This window comes from Plectropomus leopardus, chromosome 10, assembly GCF_008729295.1.
Source record: "Plectropomus leopardus isolate mb chromosome 10, YSFRI_Pleo_2.0, whole genome shotgun sequence".
NCBI lineage: Eukaryota > Metazoa > Chordata > Actinopteri > Perciformes > Serranidae > Plectropomus > Plectropomus leopardus.
In genome coordinates, this window is record NC_056472.1 from 848,852 (window position 1) to 873,442 (window position 24,591).

A 24,591-nucleotide genomic window follows, 5' to 3' on the forward strand; every position below is an offset into this window, starting at 1 on the left:
GTGGTGCCGTTCGTCTGAAGTCAATGTTTCTTTTTCAACTGATCAGAAGTTCATCTGATCAGAATAGAAGTAACCTGATAGCCACAAATCAATTGAAAGCTGACATATACAAAGAGAAAGGAGACATCCAGCTGACCAAGAAGTACATTAGTATAAAGTGTAATGTCACCATAGAGTGTGGAGGTGATGACAAGTCCATGCACGCCAAGTGCTGTATATTGTACTGTTATCTACAATCTGTTGAGGGTCTGTCACCAATTTCGGTTTTGCTTTACATTCTGTGAGTTCTTTAGAAAGTGTGGTTTCCAGGCCCTTTCTGCAGCCGCTGAATCAGGTCCATAGTGGCAGGATTTCTCAATCACATCTACATTTCACATAATGAAAAACTGCAGTGCCTGTGTTAGTTCATATGTGCTCAATGTGAGGAGAGGCAGGGGCTCTGTCAGACCGTGCTCAGGATCAATAAACGCTCTGGCATAGGATTCCCGTGCCCCTGGCTCATGCAGAGAGAAAATATATGAAAAACAAAAAGAAAAGGCTCGCCAGCAAGCCTTTGGGGACTCTGTGTGTGTATTTAGTCTAGCTCCCGATGTCCTTCAGTGGTTTCGGTTCAAAGCCCATAGAGTCTGAGCCAAAAGCAACTGTGAAACCAGCCCCTTGATCACAGTGGCGTTGCCTTTAATTGAATTTTGCATTAAGTGGTGGGTCCAAATCCCAACAAAAAGGTGTGTGAGGTAGAACACACAGAGGTCGAAGTAGTCATATCCAATTTCCCAATTCTGTGAGGCACGGTGTGGAGTGAGAGAGTAAGAGTCAGTAGAGATAGAGCTGGTATAAGTGCGAGACTAACCCTCCTTGGACCAAGAGCTGTTCCTCTAAAAGCCTTCTTCTAGCTAATGTAGAGAATAAAATGGAGATGCGACTGAGGCTCACTCAGCAACGGGGAGATCAGAGACTGCTCGGCGCACATCTTCACAGAGACATGATTAACCCCTGACATCCTGGATCAAGCTGTTGCACTGGATGGGCGGACTTTATTCAGAACAGACGGGTCACAAGACTCCAGTAAAAGGAGAGGAGGAGGACTTTGAGTTTATATAAATGGTGCTTGGTGCTCAAACGTAGTTAAAGTGGATAGACTGTTTCACCAGATGTTATATTTTTAGTGCTAAGATGTCGTCCATATTATCTGCCCAGAGAATTAACCAGCGTTTGTATTGTTGCTGTATACATACCCCCAGATGCAAATTCAAAAAATGCAGGAATTGTACGATGCCATCAGCAGCAACATCACCAAGCAACCGGATGGAATCTTCATAGTAGCTGGTGATTCTAATCAAACAGACCTCAAATCTGTTTTACCTAAATTCCACCAGCATGTCCAGATCCCCACCAGAGAAAGAAACATCCTGGACCATGTGTATACAAATAATCCTGACAGCTACAAAGCCCTCCCACAACTTAACTTTGGCCTATCAGATCTCTGCTCTTTGCTTTGGTAAATGTTCAAAGATGCTGCTACTCAAGATAACGAGATCAAACTTGAAGAATATGCATCTTCTGTGACATCATATGTCAGTAAATGTGTTGATGTGGTGATCACAAAGACGGTGAGATCATTCCCCAACCAGAAAGCCTGGATGAATGAGGAGTTGAAGGCTCTTCTCAGTGCAAAAAAAGCTGCCTTTCAGTCAGGGGACAAGGAGGCATACATCATTGCCAGAGCACAACTGAGAGCTGGCATCAAGGAGGCTAAGAGGAGACACAAGCAGAGACTGGAAAAAGACAGCAGCAGCACTAAAGATATGTGGCAGGTGATTCAAAATGTCACAGGCTACAAAAGCAGGAGCGCCCCCATCATATGTGAGGCCAAGCTGCTGCACCAGCTGAACACATTTTACGCTCGCTTTGACCTCCTCAATAAGGACTCAGCTGTGAAGTCTACTCCGCCTCCAGAGGACCGGCCACTCTCAGTGACCACAGCAGATGTGAGAAAACTCCTACTTAGAGTGAATATAAACAAGGTCCACAGGTCCAGACAATATTCCAGTGTACTAAAAACTTGTGCTGATCAGCTTGTTAATGTTATAACTGACATTTTTAACATCTCACTCTCACAAGAGACTGTTACCTCCTGCCTCAAGACAGCCATCATCACTCCTGTACTCAAAAAGTCTGCTGTGTCTAGTCTTAATAACTACTGCCCTGTGGCTCTTTCCCCCATCCTGATGAAGTGCTTTGAGAAATTGGTTCTCCAGCACATCAAAGACAACATCCCTGCCAGCCTGGACCCTCACCAGTATGCTTTCAAAACCAACAGATCCACAGAGGATGCCATGTCTACTGCTCTTCAGTCAGTCACTCACCTGGAGAATAAGAACAGCTACATCAGGATGCTGTTTGTTGACTTCAGATCAGCATTCAGCACAGTCTCTCCCATGAAGCTGATTGGAAAACCTATCGCTCTGGCCTTCAGTACAACACTCTGCAAGTGGATACTGGACTTCCTCACATGCAGACGCCAGAGATTTCGGATTGGCAGTCACACCTCCTCTACATTAGTGCTCAAAACCGGAGCCCCCCAGGGCTGTGTGCTCAGCCCCCTCCTGTTCACACTGTACACCCATGACTGGTGTAAAGTGTGAACAGGAGGGGGCTGTTATGCAGATAACACCAACATAATCATTGGCCGTATTACAAACAACGATGAGAGTTTATCCAGGAGGAAATCAACAATCTTGCAGAGTGGACAGAGAACAACCTACTGCTTAACGTTAGTAAAACCAAGGAGCTGATTGCTGATTTTAGAAAGAAGGAGGCAAAGACACACACCCACCAGAGCTGAGGTGGAGCAGGTAAATAGCTATAGGTTCCTTGGAATCTATAGAGAACCTGTCTTAGTCATCGCACATCACCACGCAGGTTAAAAAAAGCACAGAAAAGGCTCTACTTTCTACGGAAACTTAGGAAGGCTAAATTCCAGAGCAAGATCCTGGTTAACTTCTTCAGAGGAGTAATAGAAATCATGCCGACTGGAAACATCATCAACTGGCATGGCTCTTGCATGGCCCAGGACAAGAAGGCTCAACAGCAGATGATTAAAACCACCCAGAACATCACTGGTTCCCATCTACAGAGAATCAGTGACCTCAGTGAAGTGAGGTGTCTGCACAGAGCCCAAAGGATACTGAAAGACAGCAGCCACCCCAGCCACAGTCTGTTCACCCTCCTGCCAACTGGAAAAAGATACAGAAGTATCCGCTGCAGAACCACTAGACTACAGAGCAGCTTCTTTCCCCAGGCTGTGAGACTCCTCAACTCCTCCTTTGACGCCAAAAGATGCAGCAGGATTTAGGATCACCTTTAAATTTAATTTCTTCTTAAACTACGTTTAAGAAAAATGACAATAAACTCACCTTGTACCTTGTACCTTATTATACACTGAGGAAAACATAATTATTATATTTGTTTATTCCATGTAATCATGTATTTTTAGCTTGACCCTGTAGCAGCCCTGTGTGTACAGGACTGGTTAATGTTTCCAAACTGTGGGCTGGCTGCTGTTCACAGTAGATGCTGAAGCATCCCAATATGTTAATTGTCGTGCAGCTGCCCTTAAGCAGTCACCAGGCTGTTCACACCCAGAACGCATCTCTGCGCTTGTCAGCAATAATTCTCTGCTCCTTTTCTGATCACAGAGAGCTGTGTTCCTGCTTGCTTGTGTGTCTCTGGCTGTGTGCATGTCTGCTCTTCTCTGTCCCTCTCTGTTTAGAAGCAACTGACAAGCATTGTGGAAGCACTGGATACATATTTAATCATTTATCACGATCACATCATGCATATCATATCTAATATATCCTTTATATTGTTCTTTATAGAGTATTTAGTGTGTTTGCTTCCTGTGCGATTGTGTATGTGTGTGTGTGTGTGTTTTTTTTCTTTTTCTACACAACCATGTGCCTCTTTTGTCTAAACATAACCATCACCACCATGACTTTGTTGGGTAATTCTAACCATTGTGACGTTGTGTAAACATAAGGACCATGCTGCTTCATCCCACCACATGCATTTTTTGACATCACGTAACAGCATCCTGGAGGGTAAACAGCTGAAGCAGAAGGATACCTAAAACATTATAAGTAGATGTGGAAGGCCACTGACAGAGCGGCACTATAGTCTGTATATAAAGATGGATGACATAACAGCGCCTCCAAAGTGAGGTCATTCAATCTACATTGCCCCCTGGTCTCTGACTGCAGTACAGGTCCTAAGACGTGCCCCTCCATGTTAGTGAATGGTCATAGTCTGAACTAAAAAGTCAAAGTACATGCCAAATAAATGTTTCCTATGCCTCCCAATGACATCACCCTTGCAAAATGGCAATGCTCGTATCCGGGATATTTGAACCTTACTTCAGCATAGCAGGGGTAAGTGGGGGTGCATCATCCATATTTATTTGCAGTCTATGAGCGGCACCATGTGACGAGTTGGGATGAGAACATTTTAGAAGTGGTTGCCACTTGATGCCCCTGGCCGACCCTTGTCTTACCAATATTACATCATATCGTTTGATAAGGAGGCTGTTAATTAGGTGACATGGTTTTCTTGCAAGATCTCATTGTACACAGAAGCAGCTCTAAATGTCTGAAAAGAGGAGTTTATTTTCTGTCGAATAACATTTTTTCACCCCCCTGCCTCTGTAATATGAAACACATCTGAGTTGGCTGCATGGTCTACTTAGTTGTTTAATGTATTTTTCATCGTTTTTTTTTTTTTTTGTGGTAAAACCTTGAATACATGACAATGCAGAAATGGCTGCCATTCAGGAAGTAATCCATCATAGGAGCAAAGAGACCATGTTTTACACCAACTCTCTACACCCACACTTAGAACCCAAAACATTTGGCTTTATGTAACAGTGAAGCCAGAATTCTGATGACAGGTATTTTCGGAGGTCACTTTAAACGGAGTCGTATTAAAGAAAAGTAGATACATTCTTTGGAAGTACATGACGACATCTCATTACACAACATTCCTGAAATGTACTGAGCATCAGACGCAGCAATAAACACAAAGATGAGGTGGCACTATAACAGAACCTCCTCAGGTACAGAGACAAGAGACTCAATAATGTTTCTCCTCCGTCTCTCTCTCACCTGATGAATGACTAATTATCCTCAGGAAGCCTCATCAGGATCGAAGTGGGGGGGTTCATGGGCGACGGAGCATTCAGACATAGAGAGGAGGCAGACGTTGGGTGTCTGTCTCCTCCCTGGGCGTGAATGTTGCACCACTGCCTGGCTGCTCACAGCACACTAGCCAGCCAGAGAGGAGGCGCTCTGAAGGGAGGCATCAGGAGCCATCATTGGATGGTATGATTACAGTGCCCCCCCACCATGCCATTCTCCATGTTGGCCTGTTTGTCTTGCATCACTTCCCCTTATGTGTTATATACATCTGTCGCTGCTGAGAGTGAATAACTTACTGTTTGAGCTTCCAATGCTCTAGCTTCCTCATCTATGTTGAGAACAGTATATCGTTAGCAAAAAATACCAAAGAAATATAACTTAAGCTTCAATAAGGATAAGTCTTTCTTTCTGTTTATTCTGAAAATAAATTCTTAATCTAAAGGAACACTCCAATGACTCAATATTGCACTTAGTGTTGTGTGAAAGACACTGTTAAAAAAAAAAAGAATGATCAGAATCAAATCAGCAGAGGCTGACTTATCCAGACTTTCAATTCACTGTATGGTTCAAGCCACGGACTGTACAAAATGACCAACTGGCCCTTCGCGAGGCCCCACCCCTTTGTGATGATCAGTCAAGATGTAAGAGTTAGCATGTAGCCCACACTGTAACTAACTGCACTGCCTGAAGAAATATCTTTTTTGGAAAAATGAAAATGTGATGTCAGAGAGGAGCAGACAGACAGTTCTAGAATATGTACATGAAGGATATATAGAGGATGCCAAACTGACTGTGAACTACTACATCACCAAGACAATGAAAGTAAATGCCTTTCGTAGCTAGCTACATTTTTCAGGGTTTAATTTTGTTTTAAATTTGGAAAGAAACGATGGTGTGTAAGTCTATGGAGCACAGACATGTAGTTGGAGCCTGTTGGAGTGTACTTATGCAACACTGCAATGGCCAGTCTGTGTTTGACATGGTGGCAGACAGTGGAGGGTCAGTAAACCGAATACACATCAAAACAGTGTCAACGACAACCTTACTTATATGAAATTATCGTCAGCCTGTTCTCATTCTGAAGTCATCAAATACTTGATGAGAACGTGGCTGGATGGAACCTGTCACGGCCATGTGATATGCCACTGGACACTGTCATGTTAAAAACCTGCCGGTAACAACATTATATAAGAAGCATGAAGGTCCCTATGGAGTGGACGGGAGGGGTGGTGGATTGATCTAACAATCCCGGGCCCTCATCGGTCAACCGTGTGGTATTTATCAACTTGCATGTATAGGAATGTGTGTAAATGCAAGTACAGCTCTGACCACGCTTATGCATATAATCTAGTAATGAAACAATGAAACTACAAATAGAAAGCATTACAAGTGTCACATTAAGCAATCTTAACATCAACAGATGTTTCAGTGTCCTTTAATGAAAAACATTAAATTAGTAATGTTGACTAATTACAGGTATGTGAAAGTTAGTGCCAAAGCTCAACTTCAAACCATGCACTCCCTGCAGAGCAAATGTGCGTGTATTTTCCTGAATAAATGCAAAAAATGACCAAAAATATCTTTACATCAGCCCCAGTTCATCTGCCCTAGAAAATAAAAACCTTCGCTTTCAGCTCTGATGTTATGATGGCACATTTTGGGATTTTGCCCCACAAACCCTGTTACCTTATACATCATGATGTGTTCCCACAGCTGAAATCCAATCATTTGAAATTATACAGAAATATGAAGTTCACAAAGCCTTTTAGCCAGAAATCCCACTTTACTGTACATTATTTCCAGTGCCAACAATGTCTGCAAACTGAACATATAGTATGTTGAGACCAGCTAGCACAGACAAATGTACACCTCCCTGTGTTGTTTAAGACACAATACTATACAAGTGGATGTAGCAAACATACCTACAACTGCTTCATGAGGAAATAACTGCCTGTTTCCAGAGGACTGTTTCAAATACTCAGGACGAAATCCTCAACTGAGCGGAAAAATGCAGCAGGTCAGAGAAGACATTCTTTGTCCTGCCAATGGTTCCAGAGATAGAGTGGTGATTCTTCATCGCTTATCTGAGCAGTATCTGTGTAGGTCACAGAGGCGGGGTAATGTCTTCCTGGTACCTTGCTAATGACAGGCCTTTCACTCCTCCTCCTTAAAGGTCATGACTAATTCCCTCCATCAGCCACCTTGACACTGTGCAGGCACAAAGAGGCCATAAAGCAGTCAAATATAAAACTCCAAAACTTTATGAGGAGCTGCTCGCTGGTTTAAAATGGATTATTGCAAAGGACCAGCCAAAAAATGACATGGCTTATTAAAAAATGACCTTCAGTGCTCTTCTCTAAAGGTCAAGACTAACAGCTTCCCCCAGGCTGGCTCCATGGCACACAGGTGGATGCTCAGGTAAAATATTTGATATCCTAGCAGGTGCTGGCAAATATCTCCCTGCTTAAGTGTCTTTGAGCAAGGCATTGATTCTACCAACTAAGTGTCTGACACTGACATTTTCATGGGAGGAAGCCTCATCTCTCCCGAGGTGGGTGACATTATTCTCTAGACAGACAAAAAAAAAACTTGTTTCTAATTGGCTGGCAGGTGTCTTTACAACTGCATAACACTTAAAACAGTAAACTAATATAAAAACAGATACTAAATTGTATCAGGCGGGGGGGTTGCGACATTGCTGCATTTCGTACTGGAATTTCCATCTCGTTCTCATTTCGAAGTTATAAAATACCATCGTTTTCTCAGTAGTTTGGTGGAAGAAAATGCCACAAAAAGGCACCTTTTGCAGCGGTCTGATATACAGGTATGATATACCGCTGGAGGTGATCAGGTTGAAATGCTGCAACATAATACAAGGAGAAAAATGGTACACATAGGAGACACTCGAGATCTTGTGGTTATACATTATGGCTGTGATCATCTTTGGTGTGAGGATGCAGGCTGTGTGCCTGTGACTGAATCACAGCCATTATGATATACAGTATAACAGCATGACCTTTTGTGTGACATTGCTTGAATATTGTCTTTTCCTCTTTTCTGGGGCCTAAACCTAACCACAAGTTAACCACAGCATTGTTGAAATGGAACAAGTGTCCAAATGTGTTGTATCCATGGTTTATATAAATATAAAATGCCAAAATTTTTTTTTGGTCATTGTTTTGCTACACAGCCAGAACACATTCGGCTGTGTTCCATGCTCTCAACAGTGAAGGAAGATAAGCATGTGGTGTCGAGCATCTTGAGGCAGTTTGGTGTTGTCCTGAGCAGGCCTGAGGGCCACACCTCACCCTGTTATCAGACAGACGGGGGGGAATATTAAAGGACAGCACGGTCACAGCGGGGCTCTGCGTCCTCCTCTTTCCGTCCAGACAGCAGCAGACGCCTGTTGCTGTCTGCAGGCAGGCGACGCCACATCCTCTGTCTCCCATAAATCACCCAAAGATCAGCTGTGTCAGGACGCTGATTCTATCAGTGAGATGACTTCTGAGCAAGTGATGACGTGAGGCTAAGTACTTATGATGAACCCAGATTATGACAGCAGTCACAATTAGACACACCCATTCAACACTGAGACAGGGGCTGACGGAATAATAGCTGTGACTATCATCATAATTTATTGCATTATAATGCCACTGCCAATATAATGTATGTAGGAGACCGCTGTCCAGTCCGCTGCATCAGGACGTTTCTCCTCTGATCTTTTCTTATCTGCACCGTGAGCTGTATTTGTTTAAAGAGGCCTCTCTGCCCCTGTTGATTCATTACAGTCTTCTCTCTTCATGTAGCAGTGCGCCATTATCTAATACACTGCAGCCGGGCTGATTTACACTGACACTATCATCTGTATGTCAATACTGGGCCACAACAGAAGCAGGCAGCCTGCGACAATAGCCTAAGGCTGCTTTCATTTTCTCACTGCTAAGGCTCAGCTCAACAGTCGCATGTTGTCAGCCATCGGTAAGACAAAAACACGGAGCCGAGAACAGACTTAGGAGCTGGCAGTATTCAAAACCTATTCCTTTAACCATTTTTCCCTCAGTTATATATATAAATTTAAAAAATACACATACAAAGTTTACATAAACAGAAACACAACCAGGGCACAAAAACTCCTTTAACCATTTTAAACCAATGTCAGCTAACCAACCCTGTCAATATCTAAATGAGCATAGACATAACAGGGGAAAACTGGGAGCGGAAATGTCAGGAAACAAAAAGGTCACAGGTTCAATCTCTTCAACAACAACCAGATATACTGAATCTACATGCCCCTGGGCTGCAGGCCAATTCAATTCAATTCAGCTGAATTCAATTTTATTTTATTTATAAAGCCCATTGTCACAAATCACAATTTGCTTCAGAGGGCTTTACAGCATACGACATCCCTCTGTCTTTAGACCCTCTCAGGGACTCAAGAAAAACTTGCCAATAAAACCCTTAAACAGAGAAAAAACAATGGTAGAAACCTTGCTGAATAAAAGCAGAGGCTAAATGTCAACACATGCTTATCTGATGGCTATTGACGGTCAGGAATAAGGAGTATTCCTCTGAGTGATGATCATGGCAGCTCAGCTGTCATCTTCAGGTTAAATAGTGAAACCAATCAAACTGTGCTGAACCTAGAGAGAATTACACAAACTGTTTTCTACGAAAAGTAACGCACCCAAATTTACATGCATATCCCACATATTCTGAAGGTTTGTAATCACATGACCAATGCGTTGACAGGAGTTAACAAGAGGGCAGCTCCAAGCAGTCTGATTTTTGTCCAAAAAAAGTGGAACGAGGGCAACGAGCAACTTGGACAAAATACTGTATATAGAGGATGGACAAAAAAAAAATGGAAAAAAAATAAGCAAAAAATTAGTAAAAACTTAAGCAAAAAGCTATGCTTGCTACATGCAAATGACAAATAAGATTTCTGTAAAATTATACATATATATATATATATATATATATATATATATATATATATATACATACATATATATATACACTCACCGGCTACTTTATTAGGTACACCTTGCTAGTACCGGGTTGGACCCCCTTTTGCCTTCAGAACTGCCTTAATCCTTCGTGGCATAGATTCAACAAGGTACTGGAAACAGTCCTCAGAGAGTTTGGTCCATTGACATGATAGTATCACGCAGTTGCTGCAGATTTGTCCGCTGCACACCACATCCCAAAGGTGCTCTATTGGATTGAGATCTGGTGACTGTGGAGGCCATTTGAGTACAGTGAACTCATTGTCATGTTCAAGAAACCAGTCTGAGATGATTCGAGCTTTATGACATGGTGCGTTATCCTGCTGGAAGTAGCAATCAGAAGATGGGTACACTGTGGTCATAAAGGGATGGACATGGTCAGCAACAATACTCAGGTAGGCTGTGGCATTGCAACGATACTCAATTGGTACTAAGGGGCCCAAAGTGTGCCAAGAAAATATCCCCCACACCATTACACCACCACCACCAGCCTGAACCATTGATACAAGGCAGGATGGATCCATGCTTTCATGTTGTTGACGCCAAATTCTGACCTTACTATCCGAATGTCGCAGCAGAAATCGAGACTCATCAGACCAGGCAACGTTTTTCCAATCTTCTATTGTCCAATTTTGGTGAGCCTGTGCGAATTGTAGCCTCAGTTTCCTGTTCTTAGCTGACAGGAGTGGCACCCGGTGTGGTCTTCTCTCTGCTGTAGCCCATCTGCCTCAAGGTTCGACGTGTTGTGCGTTCAGAGATGCTCCTCTGCAAACCTCGGTTGTAACGAGTAGTTATTTGAGTTACTGTTGCCTTTCTATCAGCTCGAACCAGTCTGGCCATTCTCCTCTGATCTCTGGCATCAACAAGGCATTTTTGCCCACAGAACTGCCGCTCACTGGATATTTTCTCTTTTTCAGACCATGCTCTGTTAAACCCTAGAGATGGTTGTGCGTGAAAATCCCAGTAGATCAGCAGTTTCTGAAATACTCAGACCAGCCCGTCTGGCACCAACAACCATGCCACATTCAAAGTCACTTAAATCACCTTTCTTCCCCATTCTGATGCTCGGTTTGAACTGCAGCAGATCGTCCTGACCATGTCTACATGCCTAAATGCATTGAGTTGCTGCCATGTGATTGGCTGATTAGAAATTTGCGTTCACGAGCAGTTGGACAGGTGTACCTAATAAAGTGGCTGGTGAGTGTATATATATATATACATATAGACTTTTTCATCAAAGGACCCCTCTTCTATCACTGAGTGAGCTGATGACCCCTGACTCAGAGACATACTGTATGGACACATTTTATTTAGTGCATCGCAATAGTAATAGAAGTACAAAGCAACTGATAAACTGTGCAATTAAACAAAATAATGAACGAAACTGCAAGAAGAATGCATAAAACAAGCAATTTGGATGGATTTTGAGCAGACTATTTCTTGTGACTGTTGCACCTGAAATGAGTTTTCCTCATAGTTTTAGGATTTTTTATATGATTGTCCATCTGCATCATATGTTTTATTTTTAACAATCATACACACTTATAAGGTTGAGGTTGTTTTTTGAGAGGGTGAAGGCTCTGTGAATAGAGCTCATGGTCAGTTCTTCACTGTGCCCTTATCCTGTGAGTTTATACATTAGATAAAAACGTAAATCAGTTATAACAATTTAATTTAGTTCTACATACACAGTTTGAAGTACCTTGGTATCATTCCTTATCCAACCTTAATAACAATATTTCCTCTTTAATCTGGCTGGTTAAAAAGTTGAGCTGCTCCTTTAAGTCTTTGTTATAGTCAAGCAGCTGTAAATGACATCTACACAGGGCCAGCACACAGACAGCGCTGTATAGTTCAGCTTATTAAAACACTGAACGACTCCTTTAAAGCAGGAGCTTGTTTGTGTTGGTTGGGTGCCATCAGAGGTTACTGTATGGAACCAACATGTTGTAAAATACCCCACTGGACTAATTAGAACATCAAATGTGTCGGCTAACCTCCATCATGTCGACACAGGGTTTTTAATTGGCCGACATGTTGTTGTGTTGTCTCGCCTCACCTCAACAACAACATGAACACACACAGAGAAACAAATAGCGTCACATGAGTGTGTGTACACTAAAAAACACACACTTCATAGGAATACATGTTGTATTACTGGAGAGTAAAATTGTATTTTCACAGTGTAGACGCCAATGTGTTGAACATTACTCATCCATTAAAAACTAATGTACGGGGTGCCTGGGGGCTCAATGGATAGAGCGGTGCCCCATGTACAGAGCCCGTGTCCTTGCCGCAGCAGCACACACTCAGCCAGTTATTTTGCTGTGCTGATGGTGTTGTTTTTATTATTTTTTCCTTTTTGACTATGCTTTAAAATTTCCCAAATATCAAAATAAGCTCAAACACACAGAAGAGAAGGGTGATGAACATGTAACCAAAATCACTGGATGCTTTAGTAATGAGTCAGGCGCTGTACCATTTAAAGAGAGATGCCTTTTAATAAAAACTAATCTGTCTCTGTAGTAGAAAGACACAAATACTTCTGACATGGAGCTACATGACCAGGGAAAAAGGATGCTTTTGCTCAAGAGGTAGAAAACCTACAACAACAGAATGCATTGCACCACACCAGACCAATAAATGCTCCCAATAGCAGGTGATGTAATGCAAACTCATATGTGTGAAACAATGTGTAGCAAGAAAAAATCACATTCCAGTTAAACAGAAAGCTAAACAGTTAGTTTCTAAAAACAACTGAGGTGTTTATATTTGATCAGAGCTGATTAGTTTTATCTAGGCAGTGGTTAGATGGAGAGAAGTTCACCTCAGTTCATTTGCACGTCTCGTACAAAGCTGGTTGAAAATCGGCAAAGTATTCCTTTAGGGAATGTATTTCTGAAATTTTAGAATCAGGTGTTTTATCATTCCTTTCTGTTATGTGAATATATTGAAAAGTCATAATTTTACACAATTTATCAAATATCCATAACCGTGATACATCATAGCATTCTGTTTCTGCTCCTCACCTAAAACAGCAGTAATGAATGAATTTGTCTCTTCGGATCCACATGTACTGTTCTGGTGTTACGAGCCTCCATGGTGGAACACAATCCCACATCTGGAATTCAAGTGGTGAGCTTGCTTGCTTGACCACTGGCTTCGTAGGCTAGCTCTGGGGACGTGGAACATCACCTCTCTGGCGGGAGGTGGAGCACTACCAGCTAGATATAGCTGGGCTCACCTTCAGTTCAGTTCGCATACAAACAGCCGAAATGAGTTTCTTCCCCAGGGTGGCTGGGCTCAGCTTTACAGATAGGGTGAGGAGCTCGGACATCCAGGAGGAGCTCGGAGTAGAGCCACTGCTCCTTCTCCTCAAAAGGGGCTAGTTGAGGTGATTTGTGCATCTGATTAGGATGCCTCCTGGGCACCTCCCATTGGAGGTGTTCTGGGCACGTCCTTCTGGTAGGAGGCCCCGGGCGGATCCAGAGCACGCTGGAGGGATTACATATCTCATCTGGCCTGGGAACACCTTGGGGTCCCCCAGGATGAGCTGGAAAGCATTGCTGGGGAGAGGGACATCTGGAATGTCCTGCTCCGCCTGTTGCCCCCGCGACCCAGCCCTGGATAAGTGGAAGAAAATGGATGGATGGATGGATGTTAGCAATTAGCGGCTAACTCAAAGAAGAAGAACAGTTGTCGTCAATGTCCGAAACCTGTGAAAACAAGAAGGTTCCGGAGATTCCTACCCTCCAAGCTAGGATGAGATCAGCTGCTAATATGATGTGATTGACATGTTATTACTTTGTTGATGTTTAGAAAAGTGCTGCCGATCCATATGTCACACCAGAGGCTGACTCTGTTGAGTTATATGTCACGCCAGACATGCCTCTTTTGATTGAAGGATGCTGCGATACGGTGTATTATCACACACTGGAGCGGCATGCAGTATTCTATGTGAACATGCAGGGGTGGCCCTCTTGCCCCATCTCTGTGTAAAAGCGGCTTGTGTCTGACAGTGTGTTTTGTTGCCGTGATGTACAGCGGTGCACTCCCCTCCAGGCTGTAAGTAGGCAGGAAGATACTATCAGCTGGCAGGACAAGCAGACGTGTCAGCTCCACAGAATCCATAGTCAGGGCCAGAGAAGGGGCCTCAGCCTCTTGCATTTCAGAAAGTGAGCTCCTTACCTGGGCATTTTTTGTCGCTCCGTGTTCTGTGTCACCTTGTACAAATGTTTTGATTCAGAATTGATTGCCATCTTGCTGAGGCTGTGCACATTTAGTGTGTGAGAACGACACAGAAACATGAGAGCAGACACGGAGGAGAGAAAAAGGAGTACCTTTTTACGAGCTAACTTCATGCTCTAATGAATACAAATGGGCCCTCATCTACTCCACTTTGCATGGCTGGTGGAGGGCAGTGTGTGACACCAGCAGGTCCAGCTCCACGGACACTAAAGGAGCTAATCATTACCCTTTCAGTGGCTATCTATCACCAGGCTAGCCCCACTAATCTGCCTGTGTCTGCACATGATGGATGTTTTGCTACCTCTAATGCCAGCTCGCTCGTGCATGCAGACAGATAATCAGAAAGGGAAGTGAAAGCATATCTCATCATTACGATTATGATCCATACCAACGAATTACTAGCGAGGGGTTTTGGTGCTCTGCAACTTGCTCTCTGATGACATTCATAATCATTGATCACTGTGGAGATCCTGCTGGTGATTATAAATGAGTTATGGCAAAGAGCTGAAAGATGGATGGGAGGTGTCTGACTGGATATGGAAATAGAAAGATATATGGGTTAAACTGAGGTTGTTGTAGGAGCACAGGTTTCCCCAAAGATCATTTTGATCCAGTGGCGGAAGAAGTATTTAGATTCTTTACTGAAGTATAAGTACTGATACCACCCTGTGAAAATACTCTGGTACAATCCTGCTATGAAAATGGTTCTGAAATAAAAGTAAGTATAATTAGGAAAATGTACTTAGTGTATTAAAAATAAAAGTACCCGATGCAGAAAAAAAAAAATCTTTAAAACACACACTCACACAAAACCCCCCAAAATTATCAAAAAAACCCATCCCAAAACTCAAAATTATTAAAAATAAATTTAAAAAAACATCCAAAACCTCTTAATTATTGTATAACAGAAAAAAACAAGCAAAATCCCAAAATAACCAAAACAAAATCAAGATGTTTTTTTCAAAGAAAAGAAAGACTCAAATGTTTATCAAAATAGTTGCGCAATTGATTCACTGTGAATTGATTGATTAATCAACTGTAGCTGTACTTCTATAAACTGTTCGGTCATATAAGTAATAATAAACCATCATAATTTAGACATTCTTCTTATTTTATGCAAAATTCTTAATATATAAAGTAACTAAAACTGTGTGGTAAATGTTGTGAAGTAAAAAGTACAATATTTCCCTCTGAAATGCAGTGGAGTAGAAGTATAAAGAAGCACGAAAAGAAAATAATCACCTACATTGCAACTACTTTAAATTCATTCTTAGGTACAGTAATGAGTAAATGTACTTTATTCCACCGTGAGCCAGGACACAAACGCAGGCCGTCTCAGTGCTGATGTCTACTGTAGATAACTGGGTTAGAAATTGCTCTGCAAGACCAGAGCTGATGTTGTTTGTGCAGCTCAGATTTACAGGAGCTCTTCTAGCATGTTGCGAAGGCCAAACACTTTCAGGCTGAAAACAGAAGCCTCTAGAAGTTGTGAAATGTATTCATCCAGGACAGAGAGAGCTGATGGGATGGAGGGATGGTAAACAAGCCAAAAAGACCCCTTGAGGTTAAGCCATTGTGCCAGCTTGCTAATTTCTGCCTCGTGGTCAGGCGTTGTTGATTCCAGGAGACTCTCTTTCTGTAAGAGAGCGTCTGAAGGGGTGGTGGGAAGAGGGTCGGTGGGAGCGTAATCCTTGGCCTTTTCATTGGCCTGTAATGATTCCGGGGCTCAGCAGTTAATAGGGCATTATCGCGGCCCCTACCTGGCCGGACAGCTGATTAATGTCAGAGGAGAAGACACGGGTCCAGGCTGGGGCCTGATAAAAGGGCGTTGGGATTGGAGGGAGCAGGATGATGAATGTGCTACAGAGCCCACGCCCGTGTCTCATTAAGCGCGCCCCTACTCTTTGGCGTTGAGCTAATGTAGCGCGTCGGTGCTGCGACCAGCTTGGCCGGCTCAGGAGAGAACACTGTGGGTTCTGAAGAGCGAGGCAAGATGAGGAGCAGGGAGGATGGTATGGAGGAGGTGGATGGGAAGCAGGGCTGGGATTGATAGTGACCTGTCTGGCAGCAGCAGCTAATTGAGGATAGTTTTCACATGTCTACACTGATTCAGATAGTTTTAAAAATGCATCTTTTTTTCCTGCTCTTTTAGCTTACTCTAATAATACTGACTAGTGTGTTCTGTTTTGTTGTTGTTGTTGTCGTTGTCTTTCCAATGTTATTCAGTGTGTGAAATACACTTTGATGATCGGTAAACAGATGCCTTGTGCTGTACCTCCAAACCAGACATTATCAATATTAGCCAATCAATGTGAGTATCAACACCACATGAATGAACATCCTAGCGTATATGCCATGAAAACCTAATTATTGTTCATTGTTCACCGCTGATAAGAAATGACATCTGGTACAGGCTAAGTGTATGTAAAAGCAAATACCCCACTTTAGAATATGCCAGAATTTTCCTTTAAAGCTAAAGCTGTTAACTTTACTATGAAAAAAAGCTTTTTTTCCCCATTTGCTGAGGCTATCACAATATTCTCACAGCATTTAATTAGACAGATAATCTGTGAAAAAAAAATCATATTTCTCTGCCTACTGCCTACTATTGATTTGTAGCACTTGGAATGGCTTTATATGTGAACCAAACCATACACAGCTGAGGAGTATCTAATGCCGTTGTCAGTCATGTCAGTCACTCAGTGAACTGCAGTGCTGATCAAATGTGAATCAAGATTCTGTTAGTGCATTGTCTAGTTCTGATGTTGGGATCATATCTGAGTGTACTTTTTAGATGTAAAATGAGAAGGTTGGTTTGTCAGTGAGCAGTGCTTGGTACATACGCAAGTTAACTGCTTGCAACATGGTGCTCAGGACACAAACTTTCTCATGTTACAGCTTAACAGTACACTCAAATTCAGGCTTCTACCTATGACCAAAATGCAACATATTTTTTGAGTGTGTAAGTTTAACGTGGTCTCATTTATGCAAGTGCCTGATGCAGACTGAAATCTCTTCTGACCCATAAAGGAGTCTGACGCTGGTCAAATAAGTATCGGTCTACCTTACATAGGTAACATAGGTAACAGCCTTACATCCGGTGTATGAAAATTCTATATAATCACTGCACTGCATCTTTATTAAAAATGCTGATCTGGTTACATCTTTCACCATGTTCAGGTGTTGTCTCACATCATCCATTCCCAGTAACCACTATTACTACAGGCAGAGTGGAAACACTGGATAGTTTTGCAAATTAACTTCAGAGGATTTGATGTTTATCACATGTTTCAGTAATATTTGCTGCTGTTGAACACACGGCTCTGCTGGCGCACCGCAGCAGCAGCTCCAGTCCAAGGTATCACATTGATTTTGCACAGGCTACAGTAAAAGGCAGGGCTTGAAACTAACAGAGTTCTGTCATCCAGGGGACAACGGAAACGGTGTCTGAGACAAAAAGATCATCTTCTACAGGATGCTGTCGGGATAAAAGGATGCACTAAACTCACTGTTAACACGTCAGAGGACACACACTTTAGTTTCCCTGAAAATGCTACTGTCAACAACAAATCTGTGTTGACATCGGCAGAGGAAGAGACAGATGACTCACGTAGTCATCAAACTCACAGATATTCCCAACATAAACTTTTGTTTCACCTCATCCCTGATCCACAACACTTACTATCACCTAAGATCCAGATCATCTACCCCACCAGCACTTCATCCCCCTTTCCACTTGACCTAGGTATAGACTACCCATGTGCAGAAGAGCCCCTTTCAGTGAGAGCTTTGTTTCCCACCGCCATACAAGCTCTTAAAAAGTAACCCCTCTTTATGTTATGGAATTTCAGTCTGTTCTGTGTTGTAAATGAGCAAGTTATGGTTCTATAAACTTTGTGAGAATGGTACAATGCAACCAATGCAGTGTTTCAGTAATGTTTTCAGCAGAAAGTTTTCTTTTAGTTCCCAGAATGTTCTAATTTAAGTTAGGGCAACATTCGCGATAGAGAATGTAAAAAAAGTTCATTTATTTATTTAATTTTTATTTTATATACATATATATATATATATATATATATATATATATGTTTTGGGTTTTTCTTTGGTAACACACATTACATTACCTCAATAACATGCCCTGAATGTCTCTTTGTTCTTCATTTATTCTCTTCATTTATAACATTGTGGGAATGTTTTATAGAAAGAACATTTTATGATCCTTCACCTCTCAACATCAACAGAACATCCTCAGAATGTTGCAGGTATAATGTTACAGGCATAAACTGTACATCAAAGATAAACAAATCTCTCTTTTGTGGTCTTATGGATGATGAAAGCACTTACAGGGAGCTCTTTCAGTGATTCTGACTGTTGGAGAAAACACTAAAGAGTTTTACCTTTTAACTGTAACCATGCATGAACAAGAATACCCTTGAGTTTACACTCATTTTAGGTGAACTCACAAGAGAAAAGATAGATAATACACCTGAGAGCATTGTATAGGTCTTCAGGTATACACCTATTTCCTTTAAGTTCTGCTGTATTTTATGGGCATTAAAGTCCGTTTTGTATGCATTATACAGACATGGTCACATAGTTATTGGGCAGCAGTTCCCATAGCTGTAACATAATCTAACCATGATAAGCATGATTGGCTTAAGTTTTGAGAAGTGTTTAGATTATTTTGCATGACAGGAGGACTTAGAGCAAAAAAAAAAAAAAAAATCAGATCATGAAGAAGCCAGCTTGCCAGTAGGCAAGCGATTCGAAAAAGGGCGATTCGAAAAAGCCATATTTCACACTTTTTTGTCGTTTCTAGGCCACATGATGCTATGGCTACGTGCTTGTCAGTAGGAACTGGCTCCCTCACAATGCAGCAGGCACGACAAGAGCTGTTATTGCATCGTGTAACTCTTGAAAAGTTGGGTTGATCATCCAGAAGTTTTGAATCCACAATTCCTCTGTGAAATCGTGACTATCAGCTCCCAGAAATCCTTCAAATGTGGCTCCTCTCACGTATAAGGGGCTTGCCTTTTCATTATGGCTCCATAACACGCCTATGTGGCCTTGGATTGGAAATAATGAGTATGGTGGCTGCAATAGAAATAAAGCTGCTAATATCTGAACATCCATCACCATGCTTCTTGGAATGTTATCACCAGTGGAGAAGTTGCAGAACATCACTCAGTTGCACAAACTTGTAACTCAGCGGAGTGTGCAGAGGAGTGGCCATACAGAGTCAACCCGTGCTGCAGTGCAGTATGGGATATTTAATCATGTAAAGTTATTTTATACATTTGCATTGTGGATCTTTGGTTAGCTGTATTATCTACTGTTAATGTGGCCCAAAAACCTTTGATCCATAAAGCTGCTGATCACACTCCATTCATAATATAAAGTTCTCTGTGTGTGTGCGGCTGTTTGCGAGTGCGTATGCATGTCGTGTGTGTCTGTGGCACATGCTAAACATTTATGAGGTTGTATCCTGTCTCATTTACTGCCACCAGCTGTACGCCCACTGCCCCCCTCACCCCCACCGCCTCTCCCTCACACCCGCCCATAAAAAGCCAATTACATCCAGGGCTACGGAGCTCATTGATACCTAATTAGATTATTGTTGCGAGTGCTGTTGCCCTTGTGGCTGACGTGTAATGTGACAGTGTCTGAGTGATAGAGGGCGTTGTCCTGGGTGAACCCCTGACCCCAGCCCGCATCAGAGGGGTCAGAGAGCCACATTCAAATGAGGAGGTAAACCCCGTCTGCTGCTGCTGATACACTCAACCACCCTCACCCCCCACCCCAGCCTCACCAACACAGTCTGTGCACATGAAATCTTTCTGCTTTCTGAGCTATCAGAGATCAGGGGGGCAGTGGAAAAAAGGTAAATGCTCACATAATGATAAAAACAAGTTTTTCTTTAACCCTTTGAAACCTGGATCAGCATTGGTTTTCTTGTGCTGTGTTCAGGTGCCTTTCCAAGTATGGAACCCTCCAAAACCTGAGCAAATTGGTTTGATTTTTGTTTTAAAAAAATGGAAAAAAGGCAGTGATCAGCACTTTTAGGGTCAATATTGTTATTTTTACTTTAACTTTTGTTTTGCTTATTTTCAGGTACATTTCTTGTAACTTTTTTTTTTTTACTAATTTCTTCGTATTTTTTGGTCGTGTCTTTTTAAGTTGCTTATTGCCCTCACTCCATGTTTTAAAAGAAATCAAACGAGTTTGCTCAGGTTTAAAAGCATGACATTTAGACAGCTGTAAAAGCTTAAAACTCAGGTACAGATCAGTTTGATACTACTGTAAGCTATAAGTGCACACTGTAAAGGCTATGATACAGGAAGAACTACACAGAACAACAATAAATGATATAACACAGAACAATATCATGTAACAATAAAAATGCAACCTTCCACAGTCTGTCTGCATCTGTGGGAACTCTTGTGCAAAACATGCTATCCTCTTCAAAATATGCACTTTCAAAAAGCAAATGACCCAACCTACTGAAAAATTACATGAAACATTAAATCGCTGCTCATGCTTGATTGCATCAATAATAATATCAGTAATGTAATGATACAGCACTTAATCATGTAAAGGATCTAACTGCTTCCTCCAACACATTTATATGCATGAAAACAAAAGTGAATTTGCACTTTCAGTCTTTTTGCACTCGCAGTCTGCCTGAAATTCTGATCAGGCAGAAGCTAATTACACAATCAGGAACTGGGACTGCTGCTGTCAAGCCAAATTCTGCAAGTCAAGCTGTAAAGGTGTAGTGAGTTTATGGATGGGATTTGTTGCACTGGGGGGCATACAATGAAGCAAGATAAGTGCCCTAGCGAGGTATGTTGAGTATAAAGCCAGGGTTTTCTGAACTACAAAGGTGGCTCTCTTTTAACTTGGCTGGATAACCATGGTAACCTATGTGACAAACTTAACCTGGAGCAAGTTATGTTCTGAGTTTCGACTTGAAATCAGCTGAAAAGCATCTTTCACATGTTCTCTGTGGGGAGTCACTCTATGATCAGTGTCCGCATATGAGCCGAACATGTTATACGTCATACAACTTGCTGAGCTGTAATGTTACATAAATGTCTCCTAACAAAGACGCGCAGTGTCCTGCTGCAGTGTGTCCGCACGCTCCGCGGCTGTCCTCGGCTAAGCCAGGTTAGCCGAGGCCTGTGGCTCAGAGGTACAGTGGGTCGTCCTCTAATCAGAAGGTCAGCGGTTCGATCCCCAGCTCCTCTGGACAACATGTCGAAGTATCCTTGGGCAAGATACTGAACTGCGTCATCCTGAACTGCGTCATCGGAGTGTGAGTGTGTGTGAATGATCAGAGAAGCAGGTGGCACCTTGTATGGTAGCCTCGGCCACCAGTGTGTGAATGTTTGTGTGAATGGGTGAATGTGACATGTAGTGTTAAAGCGCTTTGAGTGGTCAATAAGACTAGAAAAGCGCTATACAAGTATAGTCCATTTACCATTTACCATTTTACCATGTGACAAGTTTGGAGTGAGAACATGTTGACCTCCTTCCCCTAATCCTAACCATCCGTGCCAGCATTTGCTTTTGTTGTAGTCCTCCTGGTTTTGCTTGCCATGACCTTTTGTTGCCTAACATAACCACATGCAGCATCATCCCACCATGTGCATTTGTTGACATCACGGTAGCGGCATCCTGGAATGTAAACAACAGATGCCGAAGGATACCTAGAGTGTAATATGTAGATGCGAAAGGCCACTGGAAAGCAGTCACGTGACAACTTGGGATAAACAACCAGAAACAATGGAAGAGGACATCACAGCCCTGCCAAAGCTTGACTGACAGGGGATGTTGGTGATTAGGAAGCTGTCCAGAATATCTGTAATGCATTAAATGTTAGGAGGACTCACTGGCACCTCACTACCTAATCACATTTTTTTGCGCAGGTCTTCACATGTTAAGACTGTGTTACCTTAGCTCAGACTGAGGCACTGTGTCAGTCTGCACATTATTACTATATCAGCTGTCAATATGTCACAAACCAGCTTATACAATCATTCATATATGCATATGTATGTGAAGTGATTGTGATACTGTAGTATGAAGAGTGGCAACAGTGAAGTTACGATGTGTCACTATGGATGAGTGTAAATACATGGGTCCATCAGCAGAATAACACATTCATGAAGTGAAAGATACCACAGTGACATTCACAGCACCGACAAAACCTCTTAAAAAGACATCAATATCAAATTATTGTGTACAGAATAATAATGAGCCAAAGATTGAGCCCTGTGGGGCTCCACCAGGGACTTCATGTTCTAAAAATATGAATAATTGGATTAGTCATTGAATAAAGGATACATTCAAAGATGGCTGTTAGAAAAGGAGAGCATTCTGCTCCTTTGATAGCACAGTCTGCTACTGAGGTGTGTTTGAAGGGTAAATGTGTACAGTGCAGTGTCTATTGAGAAAACCCCCCAGCAGCTACACTGTGGGTGGCAGGGCGGCACAGTTGTTTAGGGATATATGACCCCATGGAGGGGTCAAAGGTTTATTAAAGAACCAGTAAGTACTTGTTCAAAATAGAGCTCTGACCCGTTACGCTCTCTCCCCACCCCCCACCTGCTCTGCACACACACGGCAGACACACACATGCTCACATTGCACCTGTTCAGGAAATGGTAGTAGATGCACAATGGGGGTAGAATAAACACTGCAGCTCTATAGCTTAGTGATTTATGTAGGATATGAGTATTAATGAGCCAAATCATGTTATACACAGTATTAACCCTTTAGAACCTGTATCGACATCAATCAGAATCCGTAATGTACATGCCGGGGTGGTTAACTCTTTCCATAGCATTTAAAGCTATGGAAAGAGTTAAGCATACAGGTATGTAAATTACGGTGTATGGTTGAAAATGATCAAAGGGAAAACAATCAGTTTAATAAAGATAACAGAAATTGCCAATACAGCATGAAATGAGCTGAAATGAGAAATAAGGAATAATCTGCAACAGCAGCAGTGTGGTAAATTTATGGGACTCTCCAAATTGCACAAACATATTTTGTCTGTAAGTAAGTATCTATCTATCTATCCATCTTCACAACTGGTAAAGAATCAGATTCTGGTTGAAACTATTCTAAAAGGGCACACTGTAAACATTTTGAGTATACACCAAAAATCAGTCAGCTATCAGCAGCGTCAGTCCAGTAATGATGTGAAAAGAAGTGAGTGGGCGCTGCTACACATAAAGCCTGGTACTGACTGTTGTCATTAGATTTCTGACATCAAGTTGTATCAACAAGGTCAAGCTCTAGTTGTGTCTCGCATCATTGAGCCTGACCTCCCCCTCATCCCCCTGAAACACACACCAGCCTTCCTTTCCCATCCTGAAGAGGGAACAAGACTTTCTCAAAGTCATATTAAAAGAGGCTAAAACTCTCCTGTGAATCCTGTGAAGCATTGATGTCTAGACGGCCGCTCTCCCATGAAAGACTCGGAGGCCTCGTCCCTCACGCTCATCCTCTCCTCCTTTTGTCTTGTCCCTGTGTCCCTCTATCTTCCCCGCTGGCACAGGACAATTACCAGCCAGCACTACTTCCTAAACGTGTCGTCGGGGGCCGAGCGATTCCCTGTCGGGCCCCGGCAGCCAGGGTCCGAGGGCGGGACCCCCGTGATCGACCATGCAGAGCCGCAACACAAGAGAACGGCTGGCTGCTCTCCAAGGCCTGGCGGATGCAGGTGTCAATCACGGCAGAAGAGGACAGTGGGAACAAATGACCCTGATGACAGTAGGCTGGATTTTTATCTGGCACGATCATGAACAGCTGACATGATATTAGCACATGATGTTTAGGCAGACCCACAATTAAAGGTGGAATAATATATTTTGATCTTGATCAGAAGTCTTTCTTCATGTAAGAGCAATGTGCAGTCCAAAGGTTTACAGCTCACACCGTACCCTCTCCACATCTTTTTATTTTCCAAATTGGATCCTGCATGCTATCTCTTAGCATGCCTCCCTGGGCTTATCACAAGCTAATGACTACATCGGCACACCCGCGAGGGGGAGGTCCAACAGTGTGTCTCGGTCTATTCATGCCAGAGGGGCCTCTGCCACAAAAGGCCGTCCACAAAAGACCCCTCTTATTCTCTCATT